Source organism: Delphinus delphis, chromosome 14, assembly GCF_949987515.2.
Source record: "Delphinus delphis chromosome 14, mDelDel1.2, whole genome shotgun sequence".
Lineage (NCBI taxonomy): Eukaryota > Metazoa > Chordata > Mammalia > Artiodactyla > Delphinidae > Delphinus > Delphinus delphis.
Window position 1 is genome coordinate 77,469,982 of NC_082696.1, and position 12,572 is coordinate 77,482,553.

Consider the following 12,572-nt stretch of genomic DNA (forward strand, 5'->3'; position numbering starts at 1 on the left):
ATTCTTAGAAAAGGCAGAAATCAAAGCAGTGGTTGACTTGGGCTGGGAATGGGAGCAAATGGGCTGAGAAAACTTTTTAGGGCAGTGAGAATGCTCCAAAACTCTGTAAACCCATGAAAAACAATCAATGACCTGTATACTTAAATTGGGTGAATTTTGTAGTATGTAAGTTCTACCCTAAGAAAGCTTAGTGTACCATAAAAATCATAGAATCATTCTATATGGATGAAAAAATCATCTACCCTAATCTTATTTTGTTTCAGATTCTTCCAGTTCTTTTCCCTCTTACTGTTTCTAGTTCTTTCTAGTTATCCCCCCTCTTATTTCATTGACAAGCTTCTACACATGGTGACTTTTGCTTAATCTGGAGACAGAATGAATCATAGACACTTATAGACAAGTTGAAACATTATGATACTCATCTTTTCAAATGACTAAATACATTTGTTTAAATTTCATCTCCAGTACTACCTACAGGATATTTGAAACCATAAGAATCAATTTTTGAAAGCTGAGGCAGAATTTGTTATTTGGGAAAGAGAAGATGTATGCTTTCTGTTGATTTTCTCTCTTGCTTCTCGTGTGTAAATCCCAGTATTGGAGATTCACTAGGAAACTTTAAGAATCCTTGCAGGTTGAATATGTTTATCTGTGATTTTACTTTATAGAAAACTAAATCTATTTTATTCTTGAAATGTAACTTTTTGTGTGTGTGTGTGAATCTTACAAATATAAATTGTCAAAGAGAAGGACCTTCAAAATCATATGTATTGTCCCATGCTCTCATTTACCTATGAGTCTCACAGCTTATGAATGCTAGAAAAAAAAGAGTTCACGTATTAGTTTAAAATTCTTAAGTGGTTTTATGACGTTCTTCAAAAATTTCATTCTAGTTACCTAATACTCACATCTCTTGAGAGTTGGATCTGTTTATCTAAATTCCAACTAGAAATGTTCATTTGGTTGATCTATGGGTACCTCTTCCTCCAAGGGTCTAAAGTTGAAGTTATTATACATTCTTCCTCAAGGAGGGTAAGTACTGAAGATCATGTGCTCTGTTGACTTTCAAATGACAGCTCATCTATGTGTTAATTTTGTGACCTTGCACGTGTAATTTAGCTTCTCGAAGACTTAGTTTACTTATCTATAAAATGAGGATTATAATAGTATCCCTTTCATTGGTTTGTGGTAAATATCAAGTAAGATAATTCATCAAGAAAAACTGCACAAGATTTCAACAATCGTAAGTACTCAATATTATCTATTTTCTCTTTTTTTTATTCTTTGTTTCCTATTTCAGTAAATGTCATCAGATTCTTCCAAATTACACAAGCAACAACCGCCTTTTGGTCCTTCTTTACCTCCTAAATAAATAGCATCAAATCCTGCTGTAATAAAAGAGAGATATCAGAAAAAAGAGAGGTAAAATCAAGGGCAGTGAAGGAAAAATGAAGAGTTGGGGGCTATGGAAGAAAAGTCTGAGGAGTGTAGGTTGTGTGGTCACTGAGAATGTGGCCCATGAATAGTGTTGCTGGATGTTATGAACTGTATTCCTTTTTGCTGCTATGAGACAGAAGTAAAGATTGGAATTCTTTTTCGTAGTAGCCATATTACCTCACATCTGAGCTCCATAAGTCCAGAACTTTATTAGGATTATAGTTGGATACATTTTAATTTAAAATTGAGTACAAAAAGAAACAGCGCTAAGAGTGGGTGGCAGGTAGTTTTCAATTTTTCAATACTTGATTTACTAACTCAAGGAGAGTTTGATCACCAAAAGCATTGGATTGTCAAACTAAACCCAGGAGGATGACATACTCTTACTTCCCACTAGGCAACCACTTTAAGATGAGAGATGACATATCGTGAGATAAAATTACTTTAAGTTTTTAAAAATAAAAACATTAAGAATTTTGGAATATATTCCTGCAGTCTGTATGCATGGATGTGTGTGTGTGTGTGTGTGTACGAGCACACACGCTAAATTAAGATCACAGTAGTCACACTATTATGACACCAGCTTTTTTCATTTAACAAGAAATCTAAGCATTTTATCATATCATTGAATATTTTCCAAAATATAATTTTGCTTGGATGCATATGGATATATGTAAACCAATTTTTTTAGATCAACTGCTTCATGTTTTCTTTCAAAATTTTGAACTGAGATGATAATGATTCAAGCACTGATTTTTAAAAACTCAAACCTTTCCTATCTTTCTGCCTTCCCTGACATTTTATAGACGCTGTGGGCTCATTCATGATAAGTTGTCTTATTTTTTCTTGATGGTAACCACATTTACTTGATTATAAGTAAAAGTAATTAATTTGGTATAAATTATAGGGGAAAAGGCCCATGTGACTCATAAGAAAGTCTGAATTGTAGATTATTTGAAAATAAATTTAGTTTTATTTCTAATGACCATATATAAGTAAAATTAGGATAATAAAAATAGTTTATAATTGTTCAAGAATCTAGTGACAAGAAGAGTAAGGGGTCATGTGGAATCCATTCTGGAGAAAGTGTGGAAGGGGTAAGTTTTCTGTGCACTGCTGTCCAGTTTTGGTGTTATCAGTGGGGTGAGCTTAGGCCCAGTGTTGGCTCTGTGTCTTCACCAGCAGAGTAGTTCTGTGCTGTGATATTAGGTATTGCTCTGGCTGTGTAGCTTCCATTCCTGATTCTGCAGCCATCTTAAGATCCTATGAGCTAGGTCCTTTTAATAAATTCCTTAAATTTTTTTCTTAGCAGGTTTCTGTGTCTTGCAATTACAAATACCAATAGAGTTGTAGATACCATTCATCACACGAAAGTTTACCTAGAATATGGAATGTATAAAGCCAATGAGCCTTTTAAAAAATGAGGAGATCCAAGGCTTGGCAAGCGGATTAACTTACTTATGGACTTGCAGCCAGTTGATGTGAATTTTACGATGATTTTAGGGGAAGGAGGTGCAATGGTCTGGAATAATGGAAACTGCCCGGTCCATTGGGCCATAAAATTTTGACCTTGAGCGACTGAGGCAGCTCAAGTGGTAGAAAGAGACTAATTTTGCCTACCTTTTTGAATTTGCCCAGGAAGAGCCTGAAAGCCAGTTGTAGACTTCACTGGTGTACTCTGTAGGCTTCACGCATGGGGTCCATGTCTTTGTGGAAGGCACAGGGGTGGAGGTGATGAGGCTGGTCCTGCACCGTCTGCTGTAGTCAGCCTTCCCAACCAGGTCATACAAATAGAAAAGACATTCTCATGCTTTTAAAGAGAGAAGAAGGCTCCGGGCTACAGAATTGAATAGTACAATTTAGGTGCCAGGCCACTCAGTCTTTGGAAGGAAAGTACATATAGGCTCTGCCTTCTATACAACCGATTGCTCAATAATTACAGCATGGAACTGGGTGCACTCTTCACCACAGAGCAAGGGGATCACTTTTTGCCAAATTGTCAAGAGAGGTTCATCACAGTCATGACAGGTGTTTTTATTTCACTTGCAGGCTTCTTTGAAAAGACCTTGGAATGAATAAGTTTCTGGCATGCCAGCTTAACCTGAAGGGAATTCCAAGCTGCAGAAAGCCTTTTCTTTGGCTACTAAAATTCCTCCACCTCTTTCATAACCAGTCTCCTCCCTCTGCTTCCAAGAATTTCTTATTTTGAGAGGTCGCAAATTGGCTCACACCAACACCTGCACGTTGAAAGCTTGATTCTGTATCTATGAAGATTTTGCAGGTTGATACCAGATAGTGTCTCTTCCTATTTCCACATCAGATCTGTGTCTTCCTCTCAGACTCTGGTTCCTCCCTGCCCTTGGTCAGCCTACTACCACATTTCTGTGTAAAATAGAAATTAATAGGATTTGCTTATCACATCAGCTTTGGAGCCTTCATTATGAAGCGTTTGTTTACAAGTCACTTGCTCATCTGTTTCGGTTACTGTTCCTTTCCTGATTGGTTACTTCCTTTGCTTCCTGCTTCCTTTGTCCTCTGCATCATTATCACTCTTCACGTGGTGGTGGTGGGGGATTGTATTAACCTTGTTCTCCTTTGTCCATTATCGTGTTTCTAGTTCCTTTAAATAAAAGCACACACATGTAATAGACGTGTTTATGACCGTTAGCAGCACAACGATCTCAGTACAGCTTGCGTCCAATGGTAGGTCGTGAAATGTCTTGGTTCGGAGGGGACTTTTGGACGGCCATTCCCTACCCCAAGGCAGACTCTCATTTCTACCCACACAGATTCTTTGCCAATGGGAATTGTATAACCTCTTCACTAGCATCTTAATGACGCCTCTTAAGAAATCCTGCCTTCTGTTTAAATGCGCACATGGATGATATGAACTGACAGGGTGTCAAATCCTTTCGTCTCTTTCATTTCAGAGGATAGTTTGACACTGAAATGTACTAGGAATTCCAGATTCAGCTCCAGGTCAAATTTCAGAAGTTGGGTTGTTAAGAACTCCTCAGGCCTACTTTGAGCAAACTGTTTTGAACCTTAATACCAAGATAGCCTTAGAACTGGCTGGCCTGCAGAGGCTTTTATGCTGGGTGCAAAGACTGGGGTTTAACTTGTGGAATTTGGCCTCAGTAAACATCCCTAAAGCTGGGATAGAGTTGAGTAATTTCTAGTGGTAGAAAAATACCTTCCTTTCCTCACAGTCACTTTGGTGTTAGATTACCATGAAAATCTCTTTTTCCCTTCTGTATTCAGGGAAAGGAGAACAACATTCTCCACTTAATAGCTATAGATATGCATAGTGGGTGGAGTCAAAGTGAGAATATAACTGATATGGAACTCTTTTTTTTTTTTTTTTTTTTTTTTTTTTGCGGTACGCGGACCTCTCACCGTTGTGGCCTCTCCCGTTGCGGAGCACAGGCTCCGGACGCGCAGGCCCAGCGGCCATGGCTCACGGGCCCAGCCGCCCCGCGGCATGTGGGATCTTCCCGGACCGGGGCACAAACCCGTGTCCCCTGCATCGGCAGGCGGACTCTCAACCACTGAGCCACAAAGGAAGCCCCGATATGGAACTCTTAATGTGCAAGAGCAGAGAAGGCACTGCATGCAGGGCCAAATCTAGGCAAATTCTGAGGACACAAAATATGTTTTTATATTTTTAATCTCCATATCTAGGCACTATCCTAGTATTCTCTAATACAAATTTCCAGACTGTCATGCACCCAGCACTCTTACATGTTCCCTCCACCCCCCTTTTTAAAAACTTGCATTCAGGAAGAGATGAAAAATGCATCCACATTGTGTTAGCACTACCAGGACTATTTATACCAAAGATCACTGAGTAAATCAACTGTGAAACTTTCTGCGGAATTCCAATCAATCAGTAGTATGGGAGGTAGAGTTCTATGTAGTGGACTCCACTCTGTAGAAATTATACAGTATAGGAACTTGGACCATAATTTCTGACTTGAAACTATTTTAAATAGTTTTCATGTGATGACAGAGCAAAACATTTGAACTAGAGATTGTCCTGGAAAAATTAAGACAAAAGGTCATTCTACACTGGAGAGGTCACCCATTGTATCTTCATATATTCTACTTTTTTTGTGTTAATTATGAGTCAAAATCCTGCCTAATGTTACCGTCTCATTTTTTTTTTTTAACTGCTAGTTAACAGTGGATTTAGGCTACTAACATCAACTCTGGAAATCGGTCAAACATAAGTTGGGAAAGCTAACACATTATTAGAAATTCTTTGAAGTCACTTTCACTTCAGTAAGACTCATAATATAGCCTTGTGTAAGTGGACTTGAGGATACAATTACTGAATTTACTTGAAAATCATCTCCAACAAGCACACAGAACACTAGCTCTTCATCATATATTTTATGGGCTGGGCTGCCTTCCGGCATGGAGGTGCGTGGAAAGAAGTGGAGTGAAGTCAGTGTCAGCTTCTAGCCTGAGACACATAACAACTTTTCTCAGGTGTTTATGAAAGTGACCCTTTATAAGGCTATTCTAGACAAAACATGAGAAAATAAGACTTGGAAATGTGGCCTTTTCAAAACCAATTTTAAGGCAAGAACCTTTATCCTAGCTTAAATCGTTGGGATTTTTTTTTTAATACCTTCTGTTTCCCTCTACCATTCAACCCCATTTTTCATTATGTAATACCTTTTTCTTCTCAAGGAGAAAATCTGTGTTCACATAAATGGTAGGCAGATAAAAGCTCTAATACATTATCCTTGAGAGTGGGGAAGGCAAAACTCTAACTCCTTTCCCAAGGTTTGGCCTAGGGTAGATACTCTGTAAATATTAGCTTAAAGAAGAAAAGAAAAAAACAAGTGAATGGCCAGTTTGAATGACAAGCACAGATATTTCATCTTGAAAAGGAGTACAAACTTATGGTTTGAAATAACATCTGCCTAAAAACTCTTTATGGAATATCTTCCAACTTCTTCTAAAATAGTTAAAGAAAATAAAAATGTAGTAAAAATCAAATCACAGCCTAACTGTAAGTCTTAGAGACAACCTACTAGAGATTCTTGGAGAAATCCCAAGATAATAAGTTTGCCAATACCTGGACTGATAACAGTACAACTAGCCTCGCTGTATTTTGCCTAATGTAACAAAACAAACCTCACATACCTGAAGTAATGGAAGACATCTCCTTGATTTACTAGTCTAGATTTAGACCCAGGTGGTGAATCAGTTAGGAAATGAGGCAAGGGATTCTTCTACTCATGCTTTTGGAAAAGCATGATACTATTCTTCTACTCCCCATTTTTTTCCCTCCATATTAATAAAATGTAAGCTCATTAGGACGACAAGTATCTCCCGAAGATGTCAACTCTCCAGAAGACTACCAAAAATTCTGGTGATCGGTCAAATATGTATTTAGTAGACCTAATGCAATAAAGGAGAACACTACTTTTGTCATCTTAGAAGTGTCTCAGAAAAGGAAGGTCTGGGAAGGATATTTATAGGGTGTTAGTATCCAGGCTAAAGTGGCTTAAAGCTAGTTGTTCAGGGTGGGAAGCCTATGTATTAGGACTGAGCTAAGTTCATGACATAATAGTTTAGTGTTAGTGAACGCAGTGGAATTACGATCTTGAGAAAGTCTTACTAAGCAAGTTGTTTGCTTAGATTATAAAAAATACATTGGTTTGTAAGAATTTACCGAAGCCAGCGGTGAAATTATTTACCGACTTGCATCCCTATCTTCCTTCAATAATGTCCTGGAATAAATAAAGTCATGTTGACACATGCGGCCGGATTCCTCCATTCTAATAGTTAAGTTCTGTGGACACAAGTGGTCTTAGCTCTCACAGTTTAGGAAGCAGGGAGAGAATGAGTGGTGATGACTGCATCCTGGGACATTTAAAACTGAGGTGAAAAGGGTAGAAATAGGAAGAGTCCTGGTTTCAGTGGGTGCTGTGGCTCATAAGTGCACACAGTCTGTTAGGAATATCAGATTCTAGGGAGTGGGATATGAAGATAATCTCAACTCAGTTTAGCCTCAAAGACATTGGGAATTGGATTAGAAAGTGCACGTGTTAACATGCTCGCTCCTCTGCAGAATTTTGATGGATGGAATTTTGACCAACACCCAATCAAAGGATAAGCAGGGCCAAGGACCTGCTATTTCCCAGGATTTTTGGAAACATCAGGTCTTCATAGGGCTTATTTGAGGATAAGTAGACAGTACAAAACTTACACAGAGCCAATAGAAATACAAAAGGAGAGTGGAAAAGGAATACCATTTGTAGCATGCTGCTCTAAATGATTTTCCTTGGAAGTCAGAGAAAACTTTTATATGCTATTTGGCATCCTAGGTGGGGTGCAGAACAACCTGCCTGACCACTATGAACAAGGAGCAGAAAATTATATGTACTGAGAAACTCAGATAAAACAGGAAGAGCATAAATAAAGAGACAAGAAGATACGAAAAAAGGAGCAGAGAAGAAAAGAATTAAAATTAATAGTCTGATAACAAATTTTTTCTACAGGTTGACCTTGTTGAAAAATAAACAAAGTTTTGAGTTCTGCTATAGAATTTGTGACTTTAGAGGCAGTCTTTGTCTTAAACGTGTCAGAGCAGAGACAGAGTGCTGCCGTTTCAAACACTGGAACTAACACAGTAGTGTTTATGGTACTGGTGGAAACAACGATATAGCTTTTGGGAGAAAAACTGAAAATTAAAAATTACATTTTTTTGTCACCAGTTTGTGAGTTACCACAATAGCATGAAACATATTTCATGATTCTTTACATGTATAAAAGCTTTTAGAAGTTTATAGAGCTGATATCTAAAAAGAATCCTTTATGTTAAAAGAATTTAATAGCAATATAATCCTTATTTTGTTACATGGAGTAGTGTGAAAACACAACAGAAAATAATTTCAGTTGCACTAGAACATAAAAAATAGTCCTTAGTTTAGCAGCCTGGGTCATATGTATTCTGCATCCTCTAACTTCTCTCATCAGCAAAGAGAAGATATGTACATCACAGAGCTGGAATAAAATAAATTCCCTCAGTGATCGGTGAATGGCTTCACAATTTTTTAACAAAATTACAGCTGACTGGAAAAAGGAGACTCACATTTCTGGTTTCATGTTTTTTCTCTTTCAAATGAGAGCTCTTACCGCCTCCAGTTTAGTTAAGTGTAAGAAGTTCTGTGCCTAGATCTCAGCAAAGTAATTGAGTTTGAAAGAACTAGCTAATATAAAATTAAATATAAATTATTTCATAAACATAGTTACGTTTAAGAGACAGTTTCTGGATAAGATACTGAAATGAAGTATCTGCTGCCTTGTAGAATCTCCCTGCTCCAATTCGTAATGGAATAAACAACAACAAAGGAAAAACTAGGCAAAAAAGTCCAAAGCAGCGATCAAAACCAGAAAGGGACAAAACTCAGGCTTCAAAGAGTTACAGCTAAGGAAAGAAACATGATTCTGGCATGGCAAGGTTCCTAAACCCACAGCACTCCCCAGGAGCCATACTGATGAGTCCATGAAATCCTGAGAATTCACTCTAATATGCCTCAATCTGGAAGGAAGCAACCTGAGTAAGTCACCTTACATTTTCAAGTGATGATCTTTTAAATGAGAAATAGCAATCCAAGTTTGCAATGTTATATTTTATTGCAGATTTCTTTCCTTTGTGGATACATGTTACCTAGAAAATAGCTATTATTTTGTATACCCTCTAACGCACAGCACTAGAATATACAGATTATTAAGCATATGTTTGATCTAAAAGGGCTGGAATCTGTGTTTCGAATGATTAAGAGCAAAATGGCTAATATTTCCCACACATCAGCTCAGGGAGCCTGGCTCACGCTGGGTTCTACAGGACTCTTGTCCTCCTCTAGGAGGTTGATTTCCAACTGGGAGTGAGAGTCACTTCTAGAGATCTAAAAGATACAAATATCTTCCATTCCTTCTTCTATCCCCCCACCAACTGGAGTTGGGAGAGCTACATATGTATTTTTTAAAAAAATTCCACAGATGATTTTGATATGCATTCCCTGTTAAACACTTCTTTGAAATGATATTTATTTTGTGAAAAAGGATGGTCAAATAAAACTAAAATAATTGTTCCATGGTTAAATAAATGTGGATTATACCAGGTGAAACAAGTTTCTTTTGTGTAGAATTATACACACATTTTAATATACTAATGTGATTGTGAAATTCCAAACAGGACTATTTTGTAAGCAAAGTCTGCAAACAATGAACAAAAGGGCCATGCCAGATTCTTTAGCAAGAATATTTCAGTGCTGTCCAAACTTTTTATCCTCAGGTTCAGCATGAAAATTGTAATCTATTAAATCTGGCTACAATATGTCAAGTCATATTACATCAGAAATAGCAAATGATTAGTCACTTTGACTTTGTTACAGAAAATCTGAAGGGATATATGCATTAATATTGTGAGTACACATTTGTTTGTTCTTTGGTTTCCCAATATTCCTTTCTGTTTGCAGGAGAGCCTTGAATTCCTGGTGGGGAATTACCATCATAAGTGGCCTTGATATGATGGGGTTCCCAGTTTTCCCTCTTAGTACAACTGTCAAAGGGGCCAGATTCTTCTTCTCGCCCTGGGGACATTCAGTGTGTGGGCATGTGATCCACACACACTGTGCCAACCGGACACTTATTCCTAGGATTTAGCTAAGCGTGTTATAAGAGGTAGGGGACCGCTAAAGTTTGGATCATCTCAAGGAAACCATTTACTCTCTGAAGCGTCTAGAAAATGAGTTGATTATCACCATGGTGGAAATTTGGATTAGAGCATTATTAGTAGTATTATTCACAGTTATTTTTCCGAGATAAGGGGTGGTTACTGGTGTCACTGAAGCAACTGGGAACGTTGAGTGGTTCCCACCAGCATTTACAGCCTTCTCTTGTCTGCAGAAGGATGTCCCAGCCGGAAAACTGAGCCCACATAAGTAACGACTGAAAGAGGACAAGAATGTGTAAAAACAGAATATTAAAACACTGAATGTCTGGCCAAAGTTTATTTAGTGCAACAAACATTTGTCCAGCGCTTATACTCTGTGCTAGGCACTCTGTCATACAAATTATTGAAAACTAAAGGGTTTTTCATTTTTTAAAGCAATCTATCTGACTCTTTTATTTTTCACGTGAGGAATTATACCACAAGAGATTAAATCTTTTCCATAAGTTTCCAAAGCTGGTTAGTGAAGGTCCAGGACTGAAACTCAGATACACTGTCGCCTGACTCAGGCCTGCTTCTTCTGCCCCCGTTAGGCTCCCCATGAAGGGCTGCTCTGTAGAGCGTGACTGTCCTCAGTCCTTGGAGGGTGAAGGCAGTGGAGAAGCAGAGACCAGATGGGATGAAAAGAAGGATTTGCCAGTGCGGGCTGTCATACATTCCTGTCAATTATTAAATCTCTTCTTTGAAAGGTTTGTAAATAAATATCATGGTCCATCTCTGGGAATCTATTTGCAGGTAGCTGGGTGGGCTGTACTCAAATTTAGAAAACAAGAGTATTGATCTTGGGCTCAGGAATGTAGACCCTGTTCTCTGATTTTAGGAAGTCCGTGAATCACACTGAGTCTATTTGTAAACGGAGCAATTGAGCCGAAATACAGGAGGACGCTCTGGGGGGGGTACCGCCTGTGTGACCAGACAGCCTTACATTCCAATCCTGATTTTGTCGCTTGCTAATTACATGACTATCGGCATACTTCTTAACTCATTGTTCTTTGGTTTCTTTGCTGTAAAATGACAATAGGCTTGTCTGATTTTTGTGAGGACTGCATGAATAATAACTACTAAGCTGTTAGTACAGTGTGTTGACTCATTATTATTATATGATTATATGATTATAATCATATAATATATATATAATATATATAATATATATATTATATGATTATATGATTATTATATGATATCTGCTGAAGTCTCTTCAAGCTAAAAAAGTGTGTACTCTATCTATAATTCAGTTCTATACAAATGTATTACAAATATTGGTTACGATCTAAGAAAAAGCAGAACAAATACACCTGCAAAGGAGAAGAGTCACTTTAGTTGTATGTAAGGCATCTTTCTTGAGTGTCCATTATGCAGCTAACATAGTTCTGAATAGATTAGGTGACTTTCTGCCTAGAGATGGGAAGAATAACTTCAGTAACATTGTCCTCTGATTTACAATGTCTGTTGTTTCCCTTTATTTTCACTGTAAAAAAGTATATAGAGGGACAGAGATAAGAAAAATTAGATCCATGCTCTCAGATCCAAACAGAAATATCAGGAAAGTATTAAAGAGTCAAGAGAGGGATAAATAACCCTGAGGGGAGTCTGAGAAGGCTTCTTAAGGAAGGTTTGAGATGTCTTCATTGTCACAAATTACCTTTCGTTTCCACGGAAAAAATCAGACAGATGCAGCATTGGGCTTCAAGAACATACAAATTATCTTAAATAGTAAAATGTGAACATGAATCCTTCCTGAACTCCATTCCCTAATCTGGGTTAGAAATCAGTAAATGTGAAATTCCACGATTTTCTCAGCACTGTGCTAGTTAGTCTCTGTTGGCTGAGCTGACACATTCTGCCATCTTGATGAAAATTAGTTATGGTTCCCACTGAAAACTCCTCTATGCCAGGGATGTGCGGTGATCTCCTGGTATTACTGCTGACAGTTCTGTCTCAGAGTCATGGGCTCCTGATTAATTGGACTTTCCTTAAGTGCAAGCTTAGTTTTGTTTGAAATTTGAGCTCTAGTATCTTCTTTGTCCAGAACCAATTGTTCGCCCCAGATGTTTAGATTTTTTTTGAAGTAACCTTGAAAGACTCCGACATAAGACTTTGACCAAGCTTGAGTCATGAGACTGTGGTGCACCCTGCGGTGCTTTTCTTGTGCCTAAGGCCTTAGGCAGCACCCCTTCTGATATGAATACCATTTGTAGTTTGCCTACACTTTTAATAAAACCTTTTTAGCTGGAATCAGCATGACTCCTTCCAAGCTGCTGCTTGCCCAAGAAGGCAATGCCCGTAAGTGCCACCATATGACCAAATCTGTTGCAAAATTGTGTCTTTGGTTTTGTTCATAGAAGCTGATGAAGAGACATTCTCCCTAAGAACTCAGGTTATT

The 12,572-nt window shown here is 38.0% G+C and overlaps 1 pseudogene; it reads left to right on the forward strand.

The window, feature by feature from the left end:
• The first annotated feature begins 12,429 nt into the window (after positions 1 to 12,429).
• LOC132437180 (nuclear pore complex protein Nup50-like) overlaps positions 12,430 to 12,572 on the forward strand; it is a 78,057-nt pseudogene continuing 77,914 nt past the window's right edge.